Source organism: Schistocerca nitens, chromosome 3 (assembly GCF_023898315.1).
Source record: "Schistocerca nitens isolate TAMUIC-IGC-003100 chromosome 3, iqSchNite1.1, whole genome shotgun sequence".
Taxonomy (NCBI): domain Eukaryota; kingdom Metazoa; phylum Arthropoda; class Insecta; order Orthoptera; family Acrididae; genus Schistocerca; species Schistocerca nitens.
In genome coordinates this window covers 810659909-810684663 of record NC_064616.1, presented here as the reverse complement: position 1 = coordinate 810684663, position 24755 = coordinate 810659909, and positions in this window count along the sequence as shown.

The following is a 24755-nucleotide window of genomic DNA, read 5'->3' as shown; positions in this document are numbered from 1 at the left end:
AATTCACTGACATCGAACGTCGTCAGTTAATTGGGTGTCACTTGTATTGTACGTCTGTACGCCCAATTTCCCACTCCTAAACATCCACTGTTACCGATGTGATAGTGAAGCGGAAACGTGAAGGGACACGTACAGCACAAAAACGTACAGGCCGACCTCGTCTGTTGACTGACAGAGATCGCCGACAGTTGAAAAAATGGTTCAAATAGCTCTAAGCACTATGGGACTTAACATCTAAGATCATCAGTCCCCTAGACTTAGAACTACTTAAACCTAACTAATTTAAGGACATCACACACATCCATGCACGAGGCAGGATTCGAACTTGTGACCGTAGCAGCCGCGCGGTTCCGGACTGAAGCGCCTAGAACCGCTCGGCCACAGCGGGCAGCGCCGACAGTTGAAGAGAGTCGTAATGTGTAATAGTCAGACATCTATCCATACCATGACACAGGAATTCCAAACTGCATCATGATCCACTGCAATTACTATGACAGTTAGGCTGGAGGTGAGGAAACTAGAATTTAATGATCGAGCGGCTGCTCATAAGTCACACATAATGCCGGTAAGTGCCAAACGACGCCTCTCTTGGTGTAACGAGCGTAAACATGGACGATTGAACAGTGAAAAAACGTTGTGTGGAATGACGAATCACGGTACACAATGTGGCCATCCGATGGCAGGGTGTGGGTATGGCGAATGCCCGATGAACGTCATCTGCCAGTGTGTGTAGTGCCAACAGTAAAATTCCGAGTCGTCGTGTTATGGTGTAGTTTTGTTTTTCATGGAGGGGGCTGCCATCCCTTGTTGTTTTGCGTGGCACTATCGCAGCACAGGCCTAAATTGGTATTTTAACAATCCTCTTGCTTCCCACTGTTGAAGAGCTATTCAGCGATGGCGACTGCATCTTTCAACGCAGTCGAGCACCTTTTCATAATGCACGGCTTGTGGCGGAGTGGTTACGCGACAGTAACCTGCTGACCTGCACAGAGTCCTGACCTGAATCCTGTAGAACACTTCTGGGATGTTGTGAAACGCCTGCTTTGTGCCAGGCCTCGCGACCGACACCGATACCTGTCTTCAGTGCAGCACTCCGTGAAGAATAGGCTGTCATCAAGGCCAAGGGTGGGCCATCACCATACTGAATCCCAGCATTACCGATGGAGGGCGCCACGAAATTGTAAGTCATATTCAGCCAGGTGTCCGGACACTTTTGATCACATAGAGTAAATAAATAGAAACTGCTGCAGAATACTCTATGTAAAACCAAACTCGTTTTCCATCTCGACCTGGCGTCTCATTTGTTTCAAACACTTTCAGTTGCTCTTCTACGCCAGGGATGCCTATTTCTACGCCCTTCATGTGGAAGTTTGGACGACAAACGACAGTACGTTCATACGAGCCTCTTGCGTGAATGGTTTCTTAAATGTGAAATTTAAAACTTCAGCTTTCCTTTTAGTGTCTTCTATTGCCACCCTAGAGTGGCCGACGAGTGACTGGGTACAAGCCTTCGCTCCGTTTAGGGAATTGCGTATGACCAAATTTTCCATCGTACAATAACCATGGGTTCTGTTTGGGGCGTCGGTGTGGAGGGTGGACTGCTGTGGCCTTTTGTGGGGCTGTGAACCACTGAGGGCTACAGTGGGACGAAGCCTCTCTATTGTTTGTAGGTCCCCAGTTTAATACACAAAACACACACTGTCTGTGTACCTCCTTAAGAGCCCTGGTTTATCTTATCTTGTCTTCGCGGTTCTTACCCGAGATGTAAGTTGTTGGTAGTAGAATCGTCCTGAAGTCAGCCGAAAATGCTGGGCCTCTAAGCTTTCTCAATAGTGTTTACCGAAAAGAACGTTGTCTTGCCTCCCCGGATTCCCATTTAAGTTCACAAAGCACCGCAGGATGACGTTGAATGTACCACATACATGTGCTGGTGGTTGCCCATGGGAGGGAGTGAGGAAGGGCGCTGACCTTGAATGTAAGTTGTCCCCAAAGAAGACTCGAGCAACGGAAATAAATTAGGCAGATTAGGGATTAATGCCCTCGATTATTGCTCTAGAGCCTCGCCGTCATTACAGATATAAGTAATTCTATAAAACGCGTATTCACCGAGCTCTCTTCGGTACCTATTCAGGTAAATATAATAAACGTGCGTTTATCAATGAGAACGAAAGTTTGTTTTGCCCTTTTTCTTTCGCATTCCATCATCACAATGTGGGTACTTCTTGGCTTTTCCACTTTTTTATCAGTTATTTAATGTTCCACTATTGGAGAACTGGCAGAGTCCTTGATGCCTATTTTGAGTTAATGTTAAACACAGTTTGTATATGTCTATATGATTAAATGGGGATATCCTCGCGAACTATACGGTATAGATATGCAGTTGGTTTTAGTACATTACTCGATTCATCAGTTACAGCAGGTTAATGAAATTCTGCAGGTAGGATTTCATAGTATAGTTCGCTCCTATCTTCAAGTCCACTTTCTTCAGCCTCACCTTGACAAACCCGTCAAACAAACCTGTGACCATCTGTGCTGCTCTTCTCGGTATACATTCCAGTACACCTGTCAGTCGTATCTGGTACAAGTCCCACAGTCCTGGACAATATTCTAGAATGGGTCAACCAACTGATTTGTAAGCAATTTTTCTCGGAAGACCAGCACGCAAAGAATAAATGTTCCGTGGATTTTCTCTCTATGCAGTAGCCGGTTCTGATTTTGGTTAGCTGAAAGGAGAACTTTGTTCATCGGGCTTCCAATCGTTTCATCTGAACAGCACCAGAATTTTTAAGTACGCCTCAACTTAACCCGCTACCACATTAAATTTACAGCTTATAACATGCTAGCGATATGTAGATCACGTTGCTATTTTTCCTTTCTGTACGTCTTAATCAGTCGTACCAAGTGACGTTTGCAACACAAGAATGTGCGCTAGACGAAGGTAACGTTTTAACAAAAGTGTACAAAAATGAATCTAATGTTGTGAAATAATGAAATTTGTATGCACATTTGAATTATCTTAAAATAACATTTTGATTGTAGGAAAGATTACTGATAAAGAGGCCTTCTCTACGCCTCTCTTCATGAAACAATCTCGTGGCCTATAATTTTTAAAGCGAGCACGCAGAGGTGCCGCAACATAACGTGGCATGGATTCGACTGATATCTGAAGTAGTGATGGACAGAACCGACGCCATGAATCCTGCAGGACTGTCCATAAATCCGTAAGAGTACGAGGGGGTGGAGACCTCTTCTGAACAGCACGTTGCAAGGCATCCCCGATATGCTCAGTAACGTTCATGTCTGCGGAGTTTGGTGGCCAGCGGAACGGTTTAAACTCAGAATAGTGTTCTCACTCTGTAGCACTTCTGGACGTGTGGGTTGTCGCATTGTCCTGCTGGAATTGCCCACGTCCGTCGGAACGCTCAGTTGACAGGAATGGAGACAGGTGATCAGACCGTGTGCTTACGTATGTGTCACCTGTCAGAGTCGTATCTAGACGTATCAAGAGTCCCGTATCACACCAACTACACGCGTTCCATGCCATTACAGAGGCTCCACTAGCCTGAATGGTCCCCTGCTGATATGCAGGGTCTATCGATTCATGAGGTTGTCTCCATACCCGTACACGTCCATCCGCGAGATACAGTCTGAAACGAGACTCGTTCGACCAGACATCATTTTTCCAGTCATCAATATTCCAATGTTGATGTTGACGGTTCCTGGTGAGACGTAAAGACTTCTGTCATGCAGTCGACAAGGGTACACGAGTTGGCTTTCAGCATTGAAAGTCCATGTCGATGACGTTTCGTTGAATGGTTCGCACGCCCACACTTGTTGATGGCCCATCACTGAAATCTGCAACAATTTGCGAAAGGGTTGCACTTCCGTCACGTTGAACGATTCTCTTCTCTTATCGTTGGTCTTCCAGGACCTTTTTCCGGTCGCAGCGATGTCGGAGATTTGATGTTTTACCGTATTCCTGATATTGGCGGTACACTCGTGAAATGTTGTAAAAGAAAATCGCCTTGGAGATGCTGTGTCCCATCGCCCGTGCGCCGACTATAATACCACGTTCAAACTCACTTAATTCTTGATAATCTGCCACTGTAGCAGCAGTAAAAGATCTAACAACCGCGCCAGACACTTGTTGTCTCACATTGGTCGTTGCCGACCGCAGCGCCTTATTCTGCATGTTTATTTATCACTGTATTTGAATACGCATGCCTGTACTAGTTTCTTTGGCGCTTCAATGTAAAAGTTTCGCTTAGTCGCAGATGTGAGAGGCCGAATTACGTGGTTATCGTTGGGGATCGCCCTGCTCCTTCATTAAACAGTTTGCATCGAGTAGAGATTGAGACAACACAAGAGAACGCGTATGTGTTCTCTGTTTTAACAGCCGCAGTTAAATTACAACTGTTTGGCGTCAGTTTTGCCGAGTGTACGATACAGCATCTCCGAGAGAGATGTAAAGGTTTAATACTGTCTTCTGTTTGGTGTACGAGGGTTGCCCAGAAGGTAATGTACTGCACGTTTTCTCAGTCGAAAACAATGCTACGAATGCGAAACGTTATGTATGTATTATTCGAAATCTCCTGAGTGAGAGCGCTAAGTTTCCGTCACTTCCGACAGATAGCGTAGTTGCGGGACAGTTTCAAAATGGTGTCTGTAGGTGATGTACGTGACAAGTAACGTGCCGTCATTCATAGTTTCTCACTGCAGAAAAAGAAACTGTGGGGAATATTCACAAACGCTTGTGCAAAGCCTATGGAGCATCTGCTGTCGACAGAAGTACAGTTATTCGCTGGGGACGAAGGGTGAGGTCAACAGAAGACGGTTCGGCGGAGCTCCACGATTTGTAGCGGTCGGGGAAACCATCCACGGCTGGCTGTCACACGTGACATGTTGCACCTAGTTAATGTTGCATTACCCTGACTCTTGGATATTCAAAAGTGTATGCAAGATATGTCCCGCGGTGTCTAACGGTGGATAACAAATCGCACAGAAAAAACATTTGTCTCTTTTTTTTTTTTTTTTTTTTTTTTTTTTTTTGCAACGTTTTGAAGCTGAGTGGGAGTCTTCTTGTCCAGGATTGTGACAGCTGTTGAAATCTAGGTTCACCTTTTTGAGCCCGAAACAAAACGACAGTTCATCGAATGGCGCCATACCCACTACCCATGTTCTGGGACTGTGAAGGTGTGTTTTTCACTAATGTGATGCCAAGAGGCGGTGCCATTAATTCAGAAGTATATGTCAACACATTAACAAAACTCAAGACGCGCTTCCGGCGACTTCGGCTCCACAGCAACCCAGGAGACGTTTCGCTGCAATACGACAACGCTAGGCCCTGCACGTGTCTGAGGACTGCTGAACACATCGAAAAACAGAGTTGGATAGTGTTACCGCATTCACCCTACAGCCCTGACCTAGCCCCCTCGGACTGCCACTGGGCCATTGGAGGATGTCATTTTTGAAAGACATTTTGAGGCTGATGAGGTGATTCACACAGTGAAACACTGGCTCCGCCACCAAAACAAGGATTGTATCGACGGGGCATAAACGCCCTTGTTCAGCGCTGGAGAAAGAACATAGAACGGGATGGAGATTGTGTGGAAAAATAGGATGTGTAGATAAAATACCGTTCTTTCGTGTGTGTGTAATTCTCATTATGGTCAATAAGGAATATACATCTACATCTACATCCATACTCTGCAAACCACCTGGCGGTGTGTGGCGGAGGGTACCTTGAGTACCTCTATCGGTTCTCCCTTCTATTCCAGTCTCGTATTGTTCGTGGAAAGAAGGATTGTCGGTATGCCTCTGTGTGGGCTCTAATCTCTCTGATTTTATCCTCATGGTCTCTTCAACAAAAGCCCGTACCAAGCTACTGAGCGTCTCTCCTGCAGAGTCTTCCACTGGAGTTTTATTTATCATCTCCGTAACGCTTTCGCGATTACTAAATGATCCTGTAACGAAGCGCGCTGCTCTCCGTTGGATCTTCTCTATCTCCTCTATCAAGCCTATCTGGTACGGATCCCACACTGCTGAGCAATATTCAAGCAGTGGGCGAACAAGCGTACTGTAACCTACTTCCTTTGTTTTCGGATTGCATATCCTTAGGATTCTTCCAATGAATCTCAGTCTGGTATCTGCTTTACCGACGATCAACTTAATATGATCATTCCATTTTAAATCACTCCTAATGCCTACTCCCAGATAATTTATGGAATTAACTGCTTCCAGTTGCTACCCTGCTATATTGTAGCTAAATGAGAAAGGATCTTCCTCTCTATGTATTCGCAGCACATTACACTTGTCTACATTGAGATTCAATTGCCATTCCCTGCACCATACGTCAATTCGATGCAGATCCTCCTGCATTTCAGTACAATTTTCCATTGTTACAACCTCTCGATATACCACAGCATCATCCGAAAAAACCCTCAGTAAACTTCCGATGTCATCCACAAGGTCATTTATGTATATTGTGAATAGCAACGGTCCTACGACACTCCCCTGAGGCACACCTGCAATCACTCTTACTTCGGAAGACTTCTCTCCATTGAGAATGACATGCTGCGTTCTGTTATTTAGGAACTCTTCAATCCAACCACACAATTGGTCTGATAGTCCATATGCTCTTACTTTGTTCATTAAACGACTGTGGGGAACTGTATCGAACGCATTGCGGAAGTCAAGAAACACGACATCTACCTGGGAACCTGTGTCTATGTTGAATTGTTGAAAAAAAATTCGGTTCGTTACTTTAAGGGCAACCGTCGTATTTCTAACATATTACACATTGCACATGACGCTAGCTAATAAAGTATAATAGACTGGTTTGTAAGTAAGGTCAAACTGATACAACTTTCATTAATGTATGCTGCGACTTTATTGGATTTCGTTCATCGAGCCACACAATTTTACAGTGTTTCTCGAATAGCAGCAAAATAAATTGAAAAACGCACTGTAGTTAACAGTGCTGTCACTTCCATCACAGCAATTCGCCATAACCCCTAAACATCCGAATTCCTCAAACGAAAAGAAGGCGGTCTAGAATTTAACTTATTGTTGATGTGGATACTGTCGATATCCTTATAAACGGAACTGAAGAAAACGTGCATTCCTCAACCATAGAAAGTGAGAATTCGGAAGGCCGGATGTGAATCGTGCTTCTGCTGAATACGGGTTTATCGTTAAGCAGTGCACCTTCCGCGGCAGGAGGCAGGAGTCTGCTGATGTGGCGGATATAAAAAGCAGGGCTGGCGCGTTAAGAGCGCACTTCGGAGGGAAACGGCGTACGTGCTTTCTGCTGCCACCCTCTCGGCCTTACTTCAGTCACTCCGGCCACATGTTCTTTTGGACCGATCGAATTTTCGGTGTAGCACTAAACCGTTACATTTTGGGCTCAGACGTTTTTCCACATTCCATTATTCTTATTCACAGTGGACTTTGTATACATTTGCAGCCAGCATAAAAGAATAATCAATAAAACAATACAACGAGCATTGAGGTTTTAATGACATCATAGCAAACTCTTTTTGCCCACGAAACAATTTACACGAAACAAGTGTCGCCGTTTGTCATTTACTTCGCTTCACTGATCACACTGGAACGTACGTTGCAAAGGATTCTTTCGATTTCACGGCGTGTTTAAGTTTCTTCATCTTCTATTCACGGATGGGGCGTGGAAAGAATGTGATTTGCTTAATCTGATCTTTACGATACGTAAGAGAAAGATGCATATAAAAAAATGGCTCTGAGCACTATGCATATAAAAAATGGCTCTGAGCACTATGCGACTTAACTTCTGAGGTCATCAGTCGCCTATAACTTAGAACTAATTAAACCTAACTAACCTAAGGACATCACACACAACCATGCCCGAGGAAGGATTCGAACCTGCGACCGTAGCGGTCGCTCGGTTGCAGACTGTAGCTCCTAGAACCGCATGGCCACTACGGCCGGCGATGCATATAAGGCTGAAGAATTCGTAGTTATGCGCTTCAAGACAGTTCTTGACATTTTCTAGTTCGTTCCTTGTGAAATTTTTTCTTGATTGATTTCTTTCTACGAGTGTCTGTCAGTTAAGATTTTATAGCATTTTTGTTACACTCCCTTACCAGTGAAACGTACATGTGACCTTTCACATGGCCTTCCTTTGTTTACTCTAACCTCATACAGATCCCAAACATTTGGCAGGAATTCAAGTACGGGTCGTTCAAATACTGTGTTCGCATTCTTCCAAGCTTGTGCTCCGCCTCTAAGGACCGAGTCGCTGACGGTATTTTAAACCCTAATCAAGCTTTCCGTCCTTCGTAGCACTCATTGATCGAACACTCAACCATGGTTTCATATCGAATACTGGGTCGCTCTTACCGCTGCTACGTTTCGATTTCATTTCGAGCAAATTCATTACATTCACTGAATATTATACAATCACTAATAACTCAATCTTGGTGCGTTCGATCTGTTCATGGAAGTGCTATTACTTATTTTGGGGTGTTATTTAAACCCTTTTGCACGTAATAGCAGTACATTACAAAAGCATAGACGCGGAAAATAGCCACCCTCAGGTACGAGTTTTAGATCTATCCTTACTGAAGGGTCTTGTTTCATTACATCTGGCCTTCCTGTTTCGAGGTGATTTATCCGATGAGACTGAAGAGTAATTCAGCCGTTTTAGCATTCTGTTTATTCGTTGTGATGGGGAACCAGTATTCGATGTGGAGCAAATAGGTAATACACTGCCCACGTTCTTTCTACGACTTCCTGTGTGAACTGAGACTCATACCGAAAGTAAAATTTTCCTTCTGCAGAGCAGATTCTATAACATCGTATGTAAATGTTGCCTTGCCTATTTTGGTTAGCTAGAGAATGTGGCCTCGTAATTAACCTACATAAATAACGGCAGATACAAAATTGTTAAGGCTTTCGCCGCCACTTGAAAAACTGCCTATTGGCTTGTGTCTCGGGTTCTTCGGCCGACGTTCATCTGATGATGTTATTGACGTTTCGCCAGTACGAGTGGCTGGCATTTTCAAAGCTTCACCCTCCATTTATTCAACTAGCCAGTCTTGGTAACACTTTGAAATTTTGTCAATATCCGACTGAATAATTGTGAAGTTTTCTTCAGACATTATCTCATTTTAGATAACTGCATCATCCTCGAATAGTCTAGTATTCATATTAATGTTGTTTGCAAGGTCATTAATAGATAAAATGAACAGCAATGGAGGGTGAAGCTTTGTCAATGCCAGCCACTCGTGCTGGCGAAACGTCAGTAAAATCATCAGATGAACGTCGGCCGAAGAACCCCAGACAGAAGCCAATAGGCAGTTTGTTAACGGCAGATAGTTCCAGAATGTACAAAGAAAGCAGCAAATCGACGAGAAAAGGAAACTAAAAATCAACACGCAGAACTCATATTAAAGCAACAAAAATCACAACACAAAACGTACCAGAAGATTTACGTGCGCAACTTGCTATAGTTACAATGCATAAGTACATAAAAAGGTATTACGGTCTCCCCCCCCCCCCCGCCCCGCCATTTAGTACGGAACACCTACGATGGCTTGGTATTTCAACTTGATCCGCCGACCGGCTCTTGTACGGGGTGCATTCAAGTTCTAAGGCCTCCGATTTCTTTTTATAATTAACTACTCACCCGAAATCGATGAAACTGGCGTTACTTCTCGACGTAATCGCCCTGCAGACGTACACATTTTTCACAACGCTGACGCCATGATTCCATGGCAACGGCGAAGGCTTCTTTAGGAGTCTGTTTTGAACACTGGAAAATCGCTGAGGCAATAGCAGCACGGCTGGTGAATGTGCGGCCACGGAGAGTGTCTTTCATTGTTGGAAAAAGCCAAAAGTCACTAGGAGCCAGGTCAGGGGAGTTGGGAGCATGAGGAATCGCTTCAAAGTTGTTATCACGAAGAAACTGTTGCGTAACGTTAGCTCGATGTGCGGGTGCGTTGTCTTGGTGAAACAGCACACGCGCAGCCCTTCCCGGACGTTTTTGTTGCAGTGCAGGAAGCAATTTGTTCTTCAAAACATTTTCGTAGGATGCACCTGTTACCGTAGTGCCCTTTGGAACGCAATGGGTAAGGATTACGCCCTCGCTGTCCCAGAACATGGACACCATCATTTTTTCAGCACTGGCGGTTACCCGAAATTTTTTTGGTGGCGGTGAATCTGTGTGCTTCCATTGAGCTGACTGGCGCTTTGTTCCTGGATTGAAAAATGGCATCCACGTCTCATCCATTGTCACAACCGACGAAAAGAAAGTCCCATTCATGCTGTCGTTGTGCGTCAACATTGCTTGGCAACATGCCACAGGGGCAGCCATGTGGTCGTCCGTCAGCATTCGTGGCACCCACCTGGATGACACTTTTCGCATTTTCAGGTCGTCATGCAGGATTGTGTGCACAGAACCCACAGAAATGCCAACTCTGGAGGCGATCTGTTCAACAGTCATTCGACGATCCCCCGAAACAATTCTCTCGACTTTCTCGATCATGTCATCAGACCGGCTTGTGCGAGCCCGAGGTTGTTTCGGTTTGTTGTCACACGATGTTCTGCCTTCATTAAACTGTCGCACCCACGAACGCACTTTCGACACATCCATAACTCCTTCACCACATGTCTCCTTCAACTGTCGATGAATTTCAATTGGTTTCACACCACGCAAATTCAGAAAACGAATGATTGCACGCTGTTCAAGTAAGGAAAACGTCGCCATTTTAAGTATTTAAAACAGGTGCTGACATCTCTGGGACGTATTGACAATGAACGCGGCCTCATTTTAAAACAATGCGCATGTTTCTATCTCTTTCCAGTACGGAGAAAAAAAATCGGAGGCCTTAGAACTTGAATGCACCTCGTATGGGTTACATATCGCGATGGTGATAGCATTGTCAGCTCCGGAGATGGTACGTCCAACAGCTATGGGGAGCGGTCGGCTGGCGTTTGAGAAGCATGGTTCGTCTGCCCTAGACTCACTGTGGCTCGATTGCCTGCGAGGTGTCTGAGGTTGTTAGGGTAAAATTAACGTATGTTTATCACGTTCAGTTGACACTTTCAACGACGTTCCATTAGACAATACGTCCATGGTATGAACTGCTCTCCTCAACACCGGAAATCGGCCAGTGTATGGTTGCACCAAGTCTGGAAGTTCCTCTCTATCTGGCAGTGTCGCTTCCAGTAAATAGTCCGCGGGATCCATAGCGCTTCACCATAAGCCATTTCTGTCAAAGTCGCCATAATGTCGAGTTTGTACGCCGTTCGAAGGCCTAACAGCACTAACGGTAGCGCATGTCCATTTTTCTCGGTGACACAATAGTGAGGCTTTTAAGGTTATAGACCAACGTTCTACCACACTATTACTGAAAGGGTGAGAAATGATCGGTGGTGTCGATAGAAACGTCACAGTCTGGCTAACTCCAGGAACAGCGTGGACTCAGCCTGACGTCTTTGATCGGTCGTAACATGGGGAGGGCAACCGCACTGTGCAATCCACGTATATATAAACATTTTTGCCGTAGTTTCAGCTTGTATACCGGCTACCGGTGCTGCCTCTGCCTTCCTTGTACATCTGTCTGAGACTTTAAATAAGTATCTGCATCATTTCGCCGGCCGGAGTGGCCGAGCGGTTCTAGGCGCTACAGTCTGGAACCGCGCGACCGCTACGGCCGCAGGTTTGAGTCCTGCCTCGGTCATGGATGTGTGTGATGTCCTTAGGTTAGTTAGGTTTAAGTAGTTCTAAGTTCTAGGGGACTGATGACCTTAGAATTTAAGTCCCATAGTCCTCAGAGCCATTTGATTTTGCATCATTTCGGCGGTGGAAGAGGAGCTACTAGATCGATGCGAAGATGGGCGAATCTAGCTGGTGCCCCTTGAAGGTTACCTATACCAGCGTGTTCACGACGGCCCACTTTACTTTTTTGGCACGGAACGCAGACTCGAGTGCGCCTTCCTTCGTAGAAGTCCACACAAATTGTCCGTTAGTAATCTGATTGTAGCGGTGAGCCCAGAACGAGATAGGCCGTGGGCGCTTTCGAAGGCTGGCCTTCAGAACTTCTTCGAAATGTATGGTTATGTTTTGTCTCAAGAAATGTCACACTACAACTCCAACTTACAGTTAGTTAGCTTAATTAGTTCATGTTTTTGTCCCGTAGATGAGTCTGCGAAGGTGAGAGGTTTGCTTCTCCTCGTATTGTTATCAAATTCACACAGTTCAATCCACCTAGCTCGTTAGGCTTCTTGTCTATTCGTTGTTACTTAACTCTGCCGTAACTGGAGCTACACACATCAAAAAAAGTTTTGCATCAGCTCGGTTCCGAGAGTTCCGGAAACCGTTCAGAAAATTGGAACAGAGCTCAACATACTCATCATTCCCGCCCTTTTCACTGCTCACGAAAACCACACATTGCATATTGTACCACCATACAGCAAGACCTTCAGAGGAGGTGGTCAAGATTGCTGTACAAACCGTCACCTGTAATACCCAGTAGCCCGTCCTCTTGCATTGATGCATGCCTGTATTCGTCATGGCATACTATCCAAAAGTTCATCAAAGCACTGTTGGTACAGATTGTCCCACTCCTCTACGGCGATTCGGCGTAGATCGCTCAGAGTCGTTACTGGGTCACGTCGTCCATAAACAGCCGTTTTCACTCTATCCCAGGCATGTTCGTAAGGTTCTACGTCTGGAGAACATGCTGGCCACTCTAGTGCAGCGATGTCGTTATCCTGAAGGAAGTCATTCACAAGATGTGGACGATGGGGGCGCGAATAGTTGTCCACAAAGACGAATACCCGCCAATATGATGCCGATATGGAAGCACTATCAATCGGAGGATGGTATTCACGTATCGTACAGCCGTTACGGCGCCTTCCATAACTACCAGCGCTGTACGTCGACCCCCACAAAATGCCACCCAGAAACAGCAGTGAACCTCCCCCTTCCTGCACTCACTAGACAGTGTGTCTAAGGCGTTCAACCTGACCGGGTTGCCTCCAAACACGTCTCCGACGATTGTCTGGTTGAAGGCATGTGCGACACTCATCGTTGAAGAGAACGTGATACCAATCCTGCGCGATCCATTCGGCATGTTATTGGGCCCATCTGTACCGCACGGCATGGTGTCGTGGTTGCAAAGAAGGACCTCGCCATGGACGTCTGGAGTGAAGTTGCGCATAATGCAGCCTACTGCGCACAGTTTGAGTCGTAACACGACGTCCTGTGGCTGCACGAAAAGCATTATTCAACATGGTGGCGTTGCTGTCAGGGTTCCTCGGAGCCATAATCCATAGGTAGCGGTCATCCACTGCAGTAGTAGGCCTTGGGCGACCTGAGCGAGGGATGCCATCGACAGTTCCTGTCTCTCTCTGTATCTCCTCCATGTCCGAACAACACCGCTTTGGCTCATTCCGAGACACCTTGACACTTCCCTTGTTGAGAGCCCTTCCTGGCACAGTGCGGATGCAAATGAACCATGGTATTGACCGTCTGAGCATTGTTGAACAACAGACAACACGATCCGTGTACTTCCTTCCTGGTGGAATGACTGTAGCTGATCGGCTGTCGGACCCCCTCCGTCTAATAGGTGCTGCTCATGCATGGTTGTATACATCTTTCGGCGGGTTTAGTGACATCTCTGAACAGTCAAAGGGACTGTGTCTGTGATAGAATGTCCACAGTCAACATCTATCTTCAGGAGTTCTGGGAACCAGAGTGATGCAAAACATTTTTTTGATGTGTTAGTTAAAAATCAATTCCTGACAGATCATGATCAATATCGGGTGTGCAGGTGCTACCTTCTTGCAGCTAGATGTTGAATTTCTGTTGACTATTTATTACCACTAATACTCATGAAATGGCTGTTATGTCGGTATTTACGTTTACACTATTACTGCCTCAGCAAGTTTACAGTTATAAAGTTGTACTACACATAGTCACACGAAAGCAGCCAGAATTTGGAAGTTCAACCCGTACGATATTCACGATCTGAAGAGTCATGACTCACAACTTTTGACGAGTTAAACATTCGGTGGGTTCGGTGGTCTTCCTTTACAGAAGTGCTCGCCGTGCTATTCCGTCACGAATGTGGAACATGCTACACAGATTTTGTAACTTCGATAAGAATAATCACGTGCGGTTATCTTGCAGACGGAAGCGCATAAAATTACCAACGTTCATCAAAATGCTTCTAGCTTTCGTTTGCTATAACAGAACCGAATTTACGTCTCTAACTCTTCATTTTACATACTATTTGCGAAGAGTGATCTAATGTGATGTGTTCGGTACAATGGTACGGAGGTGACTCTCCTAGACAGTGTCTTCGTACAGATAACACCCCCTCCCCAACCAGGAAGCTCGCAATTTTGATTGGCTGTTGATTTGAACGACCACTCAGAACATTCTTTCTAGTTGATTCTTATGGCAAAATTCTCTGTTATCCAAGTACGATTTTTAAAGTAAGCCTTCGATTTATTACATTAGATTTAATTATAAACCAAATAAAGTGTGAAAGAGTTCCAGGATTAAATAACACTCTTATTCCGTTCCTAGCTTCTTATCTGGCTGCCTTTTACACAAGCATGCTCATTCAGACATATGTCACATGGCTCGTCGTTCTTCCTAGGTATTTTTCCCACAGTTTAGATTTTACACAGATCTTCACAAAATAAAACATTTCGAGTTTTCACATGTCCCTGCTTCAATCTCAATCAATCCTAAACATTCACATAACGAAATATAACTGAAAGTTAATTTCAAAAGTTCTAATATTACCTCAAATAAAAATTTCTGATATTATAAAATGAAATATACTAGTTAATAGATTTTTAGTAGCTGAAATTTTCATAACAGTTAGATAAGATGTTGAAAGTTAATCCATTGCCCTTACTAGACCAGTTTTGAAATATCATAATGGTGTTTTTGTGATTTTTAGGTAAAATTTTCTGTCTTCGAAAGTATGATAAACAACGAAACGAAAATTAGATAGTACCATTTTACAAAAAACAATGTGTAAAGCTTGAGCAAAATCGGAGAGTAACTAATGTAATTTATTTACATTCGTTGGGAGTGTAAACATTCGTAGTGTTCTAATGGCTGGCTGAGTCACTGCCGCAGGCGGCATCTGATACAGCTTTTCGAAGGAAAACAAAGGAACGAATCTCGTGAAGCTACTGGACCTGAGGCGCTCACGGCTCCATACTTCAGTGCACCTACGATAACACGAAATAGCTTACTATGTTACAAGTAGTTTAACAGTTGCTGCACTGTGGAATCTTGGCTAGCTCTGTAGCAACTTTTCTGTAGTCTATAATCTCCGACACCTCATAAATAAGGGAAAAGCAACCATCCACTAAATTTTCTGACCTTTTACGTGGCGAATATCTGTGATAAACTGACTAACAAATTCAGTATATCGGAACTGTCTTGGTAAGCGTTTGTCGCTGACATTTTTGAACACAGGTGCAATGGGCTTATGATCTGTAAATATAGTCACTGGTAGTCATTTGTGGACGAAAGTATCTGACGAGCTTGTAGACTGCCGAAACTTCCCTGTTATACGTGCTCCATTTCTGTTATGTCAGTTGCAACTTCTTAGAGAAAAACTACAACAGTCGTCCGTGCTCATCTACATGTTCGTAGAATTCTGCAACGACTGCCTACTGACTTGCATCGAAGACAATAGCCAGTTGTGTGTAGGGAACCACGTGAGCGAGTAACACCGCCTGGCTTAAACTCTCCTGGAGGTCGCTGAATGCCTTGTCCATGTCTCTTGTCCACTTACGAGGTCGGCGTCCCGTAGCGTCGCGTGTTGTGAGTGCACCCTTGAGTGATGTCTGAACCTCCATCGCTGCCACAAGATGATGTCGGTAAAAGTTTAACATTCCCAGGAAACGCCGCAGTTGCTGGTAATTTGCTGGTTTGCAGAGATGGTATTGTCATAACTATTTCTGAGAGTGGGCGGATACCACCAGCTGAAACAGTATGGCTCAGGTAAGTGACTTGAGTCTTCTCCAATACGCATTTGCTTTCATTTAACAACACCCCATGGTCAAACAGCTGTTTGCAGTACAGAATACTAAAATATCTTCTAAGTAAGTGAAACAAAGTGGGTGTCCTCTGAATACCATATCGATGAAACGTTGCCGCTACGTCTGGACAGAGTTCCTTAGGCCAAAAGGCATTAATAAAAGTTCGAACAAATCAAATGGAGCAATCGCCACTATCTCGCTGACGGCCACTGGTACCTGATTATATGCTTTTTTTACAATCGAGAACACTAAAAAACTTTGCGCCGGCCACTACACAGATGAATTCTTGTATTTTGAGCACCGGGTACCTTTTTATGATCATTCGTACTTTTAGGGCCCAGTAATCCCTAAATGACCTATCCTTATTGTGAGTTCGTTGGCGGGTGAAGACCATGAGCTGTCCAACCGGTGAATAATTTTGTAGTGTAACAGTTTCTCGTAGATTGTCTTTCTCCTGTCAGTCTTTCAGATGATATTCTGCACGCTCGCAGTTAGGCTGTCCTGGTATCGTATTGTTTCTGTGTTCCCCATTGTGCTTGATTTAATTGTAGAGATTATTCTTTTGCAATACGTTTTGCTAATTTTCCTATGCAATCGTCTAAAGGCTTTCTTCTTTCAATTGTGCCATGTGACTTCGAGGGAGCGTGTTGTTAATCCTCTATAGTACCCCGTACGTCGGATGACGTTTAGTCCGTGCCACTGCGTTGTCCTCCACTATGATTAACATTTGCGGTCCCTGTAAGTCAACTACTAGCGCAAAATGTGCTAGAAAGTCAGCATCTAATACAGATTCTGAGAGGTCGATGATCACAAAAGACCATTTTAACTCATTGGAAAAACTTACAAGGGAACCTCCCCATCGCACCCCCCCCTCAGATTTAGTTATAAGTTGGCACAGTGGATAGGCCTTGAAAAACTGAACACAGGTCAATCGAGAAAGCAGGAAGAAGTTGTGTGGAACTATGAAAAAAAGCAAAATATGCAAACTGTAGTCCATGCGTAAGATAGGCAACATCAAGGACAAATACAGCTCAGGAGCGCCGTGGTCCCGTGGTTAGCCCGAGCACGTGCGGAACGAGAGGTCCTTGGTTCAAGTCTACCCTTGGGTGAAAAGTTTAGTTTTTTGTTTTGAGACAATTATCAAAATTCAGGCGCTCACACATAATTAACTTCGCTCTCCAAAATTCCAGGACATGTTCAGATTTGCTTGGACATATGCAGGATTTGACGGTCTACACACGGAAAAATTTGAAAACGTTAAAAACATATGTGTTGACAGAGCACAGGGAAAACTGTACGACTGTGAAACTGTTGCATTCATTTGTTGCAGTTTATTTGACAAACTCTTATGTTTTCAACACTTTTTTGGGAGTGATTATCACATCCACAAGAAAACCTAAATCGGGCAAGGTAGAAGAATCTTTTTAGCCATTCGCCAAGTGTACAAGTTAGGTGAGTCGACAACATATTCCTGTCATGTGAAGCACATGCCGTCACAGTGTCGTATAGAATATATCAGACGTGTTTTCCTGTGGAGGAGTCGGTTGATTTATGACCTTGTGATCAAATGTTTTCCGTTCCCATTGGAGAGGCACGTCCTTTCGTCTACTAATCGCACGGTTTTGCGGTGTGGTCGCAAAACACAAACGCTAAACTTATTACAGTGAACAGAGACGTCAATGAACGAACGGACGGATCATAACTTTGCGAAAATAAAGAAATTAAAATTTTCACTTGAGGCAAGGCTTGAACGAAGGACCTCTCGCTCCGAAAGTACTGACGCTAACCACGGGACCACGGCACTCCTGACCTATAATCGTCCTTCATATTGCCTATCTTGCGTATGGACTACTCAGTTTGCATATTTTGCTTTTTTTCATAGTTCCACACAACTTCTTCCTGCTTTCTCGATTGACCTATGTTCAGTTTTTCAAGGCCTATCCACTGTGGCAACTTATAACTAAATCTGAGGGGGGTGCGATGGGGAGGTTCCCTTGTTAGTAACACATTGCCGGTGTTTTGTTGATGCACACAGTCTCTTCGACGTGGTATAATATTCACATAGGTGCGACTGTTGCCAGTGGCTTGTAGACACCACACTGTTGCTATAGATACCTTGGCCCTTTATGTAAGTCAATGGTGATGTGCATTTTCCAGCATCTCGGTCTAATCGTTTATTTCAACAGTACATTTTGTGCGAGTCGTCCTGCTGACGTCTCGTTTGGATTGACTTTGGTTTAGTTTAATGGCGCCTCGTTGTCACTGCAGCTTGCCCAATGCCTGAAATGTGGCTGCTAAGTCCCAGATCTCCTCTGAAACAGTCAACGGCCGTCACTGCATGACGGCAGCGCAGTTCGAAGTTGAAGTTGCAGTTGGGTTTAACTGACCTCAGTCCTCTACGTTCGTCAGTTATGACAATGTCTTCGCAAATTTTTCGATTGACTCGAGTGTAACATAGACTCTATCTGCGGCCTGCAGTTACGTGTTGGGTGATCTCTCCTCACATACCGCCAACGCCGTCCGCCCTTTTGCGGGCAGTTGTTGCCACCAAACGTGTAACAACAAATTGTCAGACACCACTGAGTTTTCTACAAAGTGACACAGGTGCCGCCACAGGTTCAAAAATGGTTCTGAGCACTATGGGACTCAACTGCTGTGGTCATTAGTCCCCTAGAATTTAGAACTACTTAAACCTAACCAACCTAAGGACATCACACACACCCATGCCCGAGGCAGGATTCGAACCTGCGACCTTAGCAGCAGCGCGGCTTCGGACTGGAGCGCCTAGAACCGCACGGCCACAGCGGCCGGCCCGCCACAGATCCAGCGGTGTAGAACCTGCCCTTCTCTGAATAGACGTTGTGCACCGGGAGATTAGCTCTTCTTTCAGCTTGCTCCGTCACTCGGTGGGTTCACTACAACATCCGATATCAACGTTGCAGTTTGCTGGTATAAATTCAGTATCACCAAGGCGAATTGCTTGTTCGCCATCTTCAGTTGTCGGAATATGTTTTCCGTCAGCGCAGGCCACGAGTGCGGGTGAGGGGGTTGAATGTCGGCTCCCACAATTACAAGCGCTGTGGGGGAGAACTGCCGAAACTGGTGGGTAGATATTATGTGACGTCAGACCGTGCCCGCGGCTGTACTATAGCATTCGCCGAGATACAACTGGATGCGCAGGATGTCTTACCTGAGCCTGCAACATGTTAAATCTTGATTAACATCGCCCTGCGCCTCACCGACAGTGTCCACCGTGCTGCGGTGCGTGGGCGTTGTTGAATTAACGCCCTCTTTGTTGCGCTGCGTATGTTTCATGCTCGTATTTATGGGAATGGCAGGTTCAGAAGCCCTTACATCGCTCCGGAACCGCTAATTTCATCAGCGAGAGCGTGGAACTGCTTTCCGTCGTCGCTAATTATCCCTTGCGTATCTCGGCTGCTCGCTACGTACGACGTATGCCGAAAGGTACGAACGGGTCGCCAGTTTCGTGGCCTCGTGGTTTATCCTCATAAATAACGGCATGTAGTTCCATAAGTAACAGGATTTCTTACATTACCAATCGTGAAAGTTACCAGTCGGTAAGAATAAAGGGAACTAAGAATCAACGCACAGAACTCGTAATAAAGTGGCGAGGATCACAACACGCAACATGATATTCTTACGACGCACAAGTACGGAAAAAGGTATCCCTGTTACAACTATTTTTAATTCATTTCCTTTCTTAACGTTCAATTAATAGTACAGGTTCTCCAACAACGCGTACTTACGTATTTCTGAGAACATTGCATTAGGCGAAATTATCATTGACGGATGCAGTATCAGTACTCTAGCCTTGAGTTAGGTTTTGACTGTCTCACGAAACTTCTTTTGTTTTCTGACTAGAACTTCTCTGTTTTGACCCACCTGAATTCTCCAAGCACAACCCTGGTATTAAAATTTGCTGGCTTTTGTCCTGTCGTGATACTTGCTAACTTGTCGCTTCTAAGGCATTCTTCAAATGAACTCCATTAAACACTGTTCTCGTTGTTTTGGTGAGAAAAAAATCTAACGTTCTACATCTCGATTTCCGTTGCTGCAGAGTACCACTGTAGGCTACATCATGTAATATTCCACGGTCCATCGCTGGTTGCTCCTGTCGTTACATATTGAAATGGATACGTGGGTAGTGACGTACCCGTAACCAAGTGACTTACGCGGTAGTATGGGCAACGAAAAACGCCAACATTTTGCGATTTCTCACCATGAAACCATATTTTATAAAACAATGAGGCTTTAATAACGTTGTTTCTTCAAGTCCTTTGACATTTAGACAACATTAGCCGGTCATTCTTTACAGATTATTATGGAACTGATTTTACAGATAATTATTGTGGTTGTTGTTATTGTGGTCTTCAGTCCAGAGACTGGCTTGATACAGCTCTCCATGCTACTCTATCCTGTGCAAGCTTCTTCATCTCCCCGTACCAGTTGCAATCTACATCCTTCTGAATGTGTTTAGTGTTTTCATCTCTTGGTCTGTACGATTTTTACCCTCCACGCTGCCCTCCAATACGAAATTGGTGATCCGTTGATGCCTCAGAATATGCCCTACCAACCGATTCTTTCCTCTAGTCAAGTTTTGCCACAAATTTCTCTTCTCTCCAATTCTGTTCAATACCTCATCATTAGTTATGTGATCTACCCATCTAATCTTCAGCATTCTTCTGTAGCACCACATTTCGAAAGCTTCTATTCTCTTCTTGTCTAAACTATTTATCGTCCACGTTTCACTTACATACATAGCTACACCCCATATAAATACTTTCAGAAACGACTTCCTGACACTTAAATCTATACTCGATGTTAACAAACTCCTCTTCTTCAGAAACGCTTTCCTTGCCATTGCCAGTCTACATTTTATATCATCTCTACTTCGACAATCAACAGTTATTTTGCTCCCCAAATAGCAAAACTCCTTTACTACTTTAAGTGTCTCATTTCCTAATCTAATTCCCACAGCATCACTCGATTTACGGCGATTACATGCCATTAGCCTCGTTTTGCTTTTGTTGATGTTCATCTTATATACTCCTCGCAAGACACTGTCCATTCCATTCAACTGCTCTTCCAGGTCCTTTGCTGTCTCTGACAGAATTACAATGTCATCGGCGAACCTCAAAGTTTTTATTTCTTCTCCGTGGATTTTAATTCCTACTCCGAATTTTTCTTTTGTTTCCTTTACTGCTTGCTCAATATACAGATTGATAAACACCGGGGTTAGGCTACAACCCTGTCTCACTCCCTTCCCAACCACTGCTCCCTTTTTATGCCCCTCGACTCTTACAACTGCCTTCTGGTTTCTGTACAAATTGTAAATAGCCTTTCGCTACCTGTGTTTTACCGCTGCCACCTTCAGAATTTGAAAGAGAGTATTCCAGTCAACATTGTCAAAAGCTTTCTCTAAGTATACAAATGCTAGAAACGTAGGTAGTTATTGGTGTCAATTCTTGATGAGGCTTCATCATCATTTAACAGTTCCAGTTTCCCGAGTACTGGTAATGTGCCTCTTCCACTTCGTCCTGTCCAAATACACCTGTTCACGGAGAATGTCGTCCACTGTCCATCCTCTGGTCACGAGATCAGCCTTAATCAAGTCCATCCATCGGGTTCGAGGTCTTCCTTGATGTCTCTTCCCATCTACATGTCTTTCCAAATTTGTTTTGGCTGTTCCAGTTAGCTCCATTCTTATCACATGCCCGTACCATCGAAGTCTAGATGGGGCTTGCCAGAGAAAAACAGGATTGACAGCAATAACTACCATAACAAATGTCTTTAAAATTTATTTTTAATAGTGTGTAGAGAGCGACCAGCTCTCGTTGCTTACAGGTCACCTTACAACTTTAACTAATTAACTAATTTAAAAATTAATATACAGTTAAATCACATTTAAAACATTGTAACGTCTAATCGGAGGACTCGATGTAGTATCGAAGCTTTCCTTATCATTGGCGGTGGCAGGCAACTTCCTTACCTATCCTTTCCTATATTTCTGTTATTTTCTTCTCAATTACTATAATTCTTGCTTAAAACACTTCATCTGCTTTAATTAATGTAACTTTCTCTGTAACTTATCATTATTGCTGTGATACATCATTGGTGAAACATTTGCAACAGTTTAAGTTATTTAGTGACAAATTGTAAATGTACGACCTGTTTTAAAATATTAGGTAACTGGTCTTTAAATATGCAATAAATGAAAAAAGTCTTTTGATTCGATTCTCTAAATCTACTTTTATATCGGCATGCCACTTCACTATATGGCGCGGAGTGTACCTTGGGTAGAGCTTCCTATTTCATTCACCCATGATGGACTGGAACAATCATTGTGTAAAATCATACATATGAGCGCGAATTTATCTTACCGAACAGTCAATTCACAAGACATACGTACGTGAAAGTAACATTATGCGTGGCTCTGTTTCAGTGTGCTCTCACTTTAACAGTAAACCTGTCCGCAATGCGTATCACTTCTCCAGCACGGATTGTCGCTTAAATCGACCGAGCAGCTCGGTGAAGCTCTGTCGGTTGCGGAACGAACCCGCGGCGAAACCAGCGGTTACTCTTTGCGTAGCCTCTATCTCGTCTATTACTCCTTACTGGTAAAGCTTAGAGACTGACGAGTAACACATAAAAATTGGTCGAATGAGGATCATGTAAGGTACTTCTTTCGCCGGATAATTACATTTCTTTTTAATCATTCCAGAAGATCACACAGTGATATCTGCTTTCCCTACAACAAGTTAATGTGGTTCTTCTGTTTTAATTTTATTTTTATTTTTTTATTTTTTATTTATTGACTTATTTCACCTCGCAAGATTAGGGCCATCAGGCCTCTTTTAGATCTAATTAGGCATTCAACACTGAAGAGCCAAAGAAACTGGTACACCTGCCGAACTGCATGTAGGACCCCCACGGGCACGCAGAAGTGCCACAACTCGACGTGGCATGGACTCGACTAATGATTGAAATAGTGCTGGAGGGAATTGACACCACGAATCTTGCAGGGCTGTCCATAAATCAGTAATAGTACGAGGGAATGGAGATCTCTTCTGAACAGTACGTTGCAAGGCATCCCAGATATGCTCAATAATGTTCATGTCTGTGCAGTTTGGTGGCCAGCGGAAGTGTTTAAACTCAGAGGACTGCTTCTGGAAGAACTCAATAGCAGTTCTGGGCGTGTGGTGTGTCGCATTGTCCTGCTGGAATTGCCCAAGTCCGATGGAATGCACTATGGACATGAACGGATGCAGGTGATCAAACACCTCGTAGCTAGACGTATCAGGGTTCCCATATCACTCCAACTGCATGCACGCCTCACACCATTACATAGCCACCACCAGCTTGAACAGTCCTCTGCTGACGTGCAGGGTCCATGGATTCATGAGGTTATCTCCATACCCGTGCACGTCCATCCGCTCGATACAATTTGAAACGAGACTCGGCCGACCAGGCAACATGTTTCCAGTCACCGACAGTCCAATGTCGGTGCTGACTGGTCTAGGCGAGGCGTGAAGTCTTGTGTCGTGCAGGCATCTAGGGTACAAGAGCGGGCATTCGGCTTCGAAAGCCCATGCCGATGATGTTTCGTTGAGTGATACGCACACTGACACTTGTTGATGGCTCAGCACTGAAATCTGCAGCAATTTGCGGAACAGTTGCACTTCTGTCACGATGAACGATTCTCTTCAGTCTTAGTTGGTCCGTTATTGCACGATCTTTTTCTGACCGCAGCGGTGTCGAATATTTGAAGTTTTACCGGATTCCTGATATTCGCGGTACACTCATGAAATGGTCGTACGGGAAAATCCCCTCTGAGATGGTGTGTCCCACCAGTCGTGAACGGCCTACAACACCGCGTTCAAACTCATTTAAATCTTGATAACCTGTCACTGCAGCAGTAGTAACCGATCTAACAACTGTCCCAGACACTTGTTGTCTTATATAGGCGCGCCATATTATGTCAGTTTACATATCTCTGTATTTGAATGCACATGCCTATACCGGTTTCTTTGGCGCTTGAGTACAGTACATTAGTGCAGTGTCTGTATTTGACATTATCTGTTAATTTCGATGCACGCATGCATGTCCAAAGGAACAGGCACTGCTGAAGATTTACAGCCGTATTAAATAGTGAAATGTACTCGTAAACTAAAAATGCGACACCACCAGAGTTATATCATTTATTGGAAGCAAATTGAAATTTATGTCTTTGTATCGGTATATTTTATCAGCCACGATTGCTTTCGGCCGGCGAAGGATCATACACTCATCGGGTCCTAAAACCATCTGAGCACTACCTTTGCGTAATCAGAATAACATTTATTAGATGCACGTTGATCCTTCACTGATATGAGCTGTGTATACGTAACATAAAATCCATTTAACCTTAAAGACGTTTTCATGTGCGAGAATTATATTTCTTTAGGATTATTCCTGTGAGAAATGAGTTTAAACCGATGATCTTCATGTTCTTTAATAATGACCTTACAGAAATCCACCCGTGGGGTTCCCACGACATTCACAGCGGTGTAACAATCCCGTAGGGTAAGCTCGAAACAACTCACATTTTCTTAATGAGGACGCAGGATGTTACCTTGGATGTAGAGTCATCAACAGAGGTAGACATAACTTCAAGCGTGCCCGAGAAAGTGAGTCTGGACCGA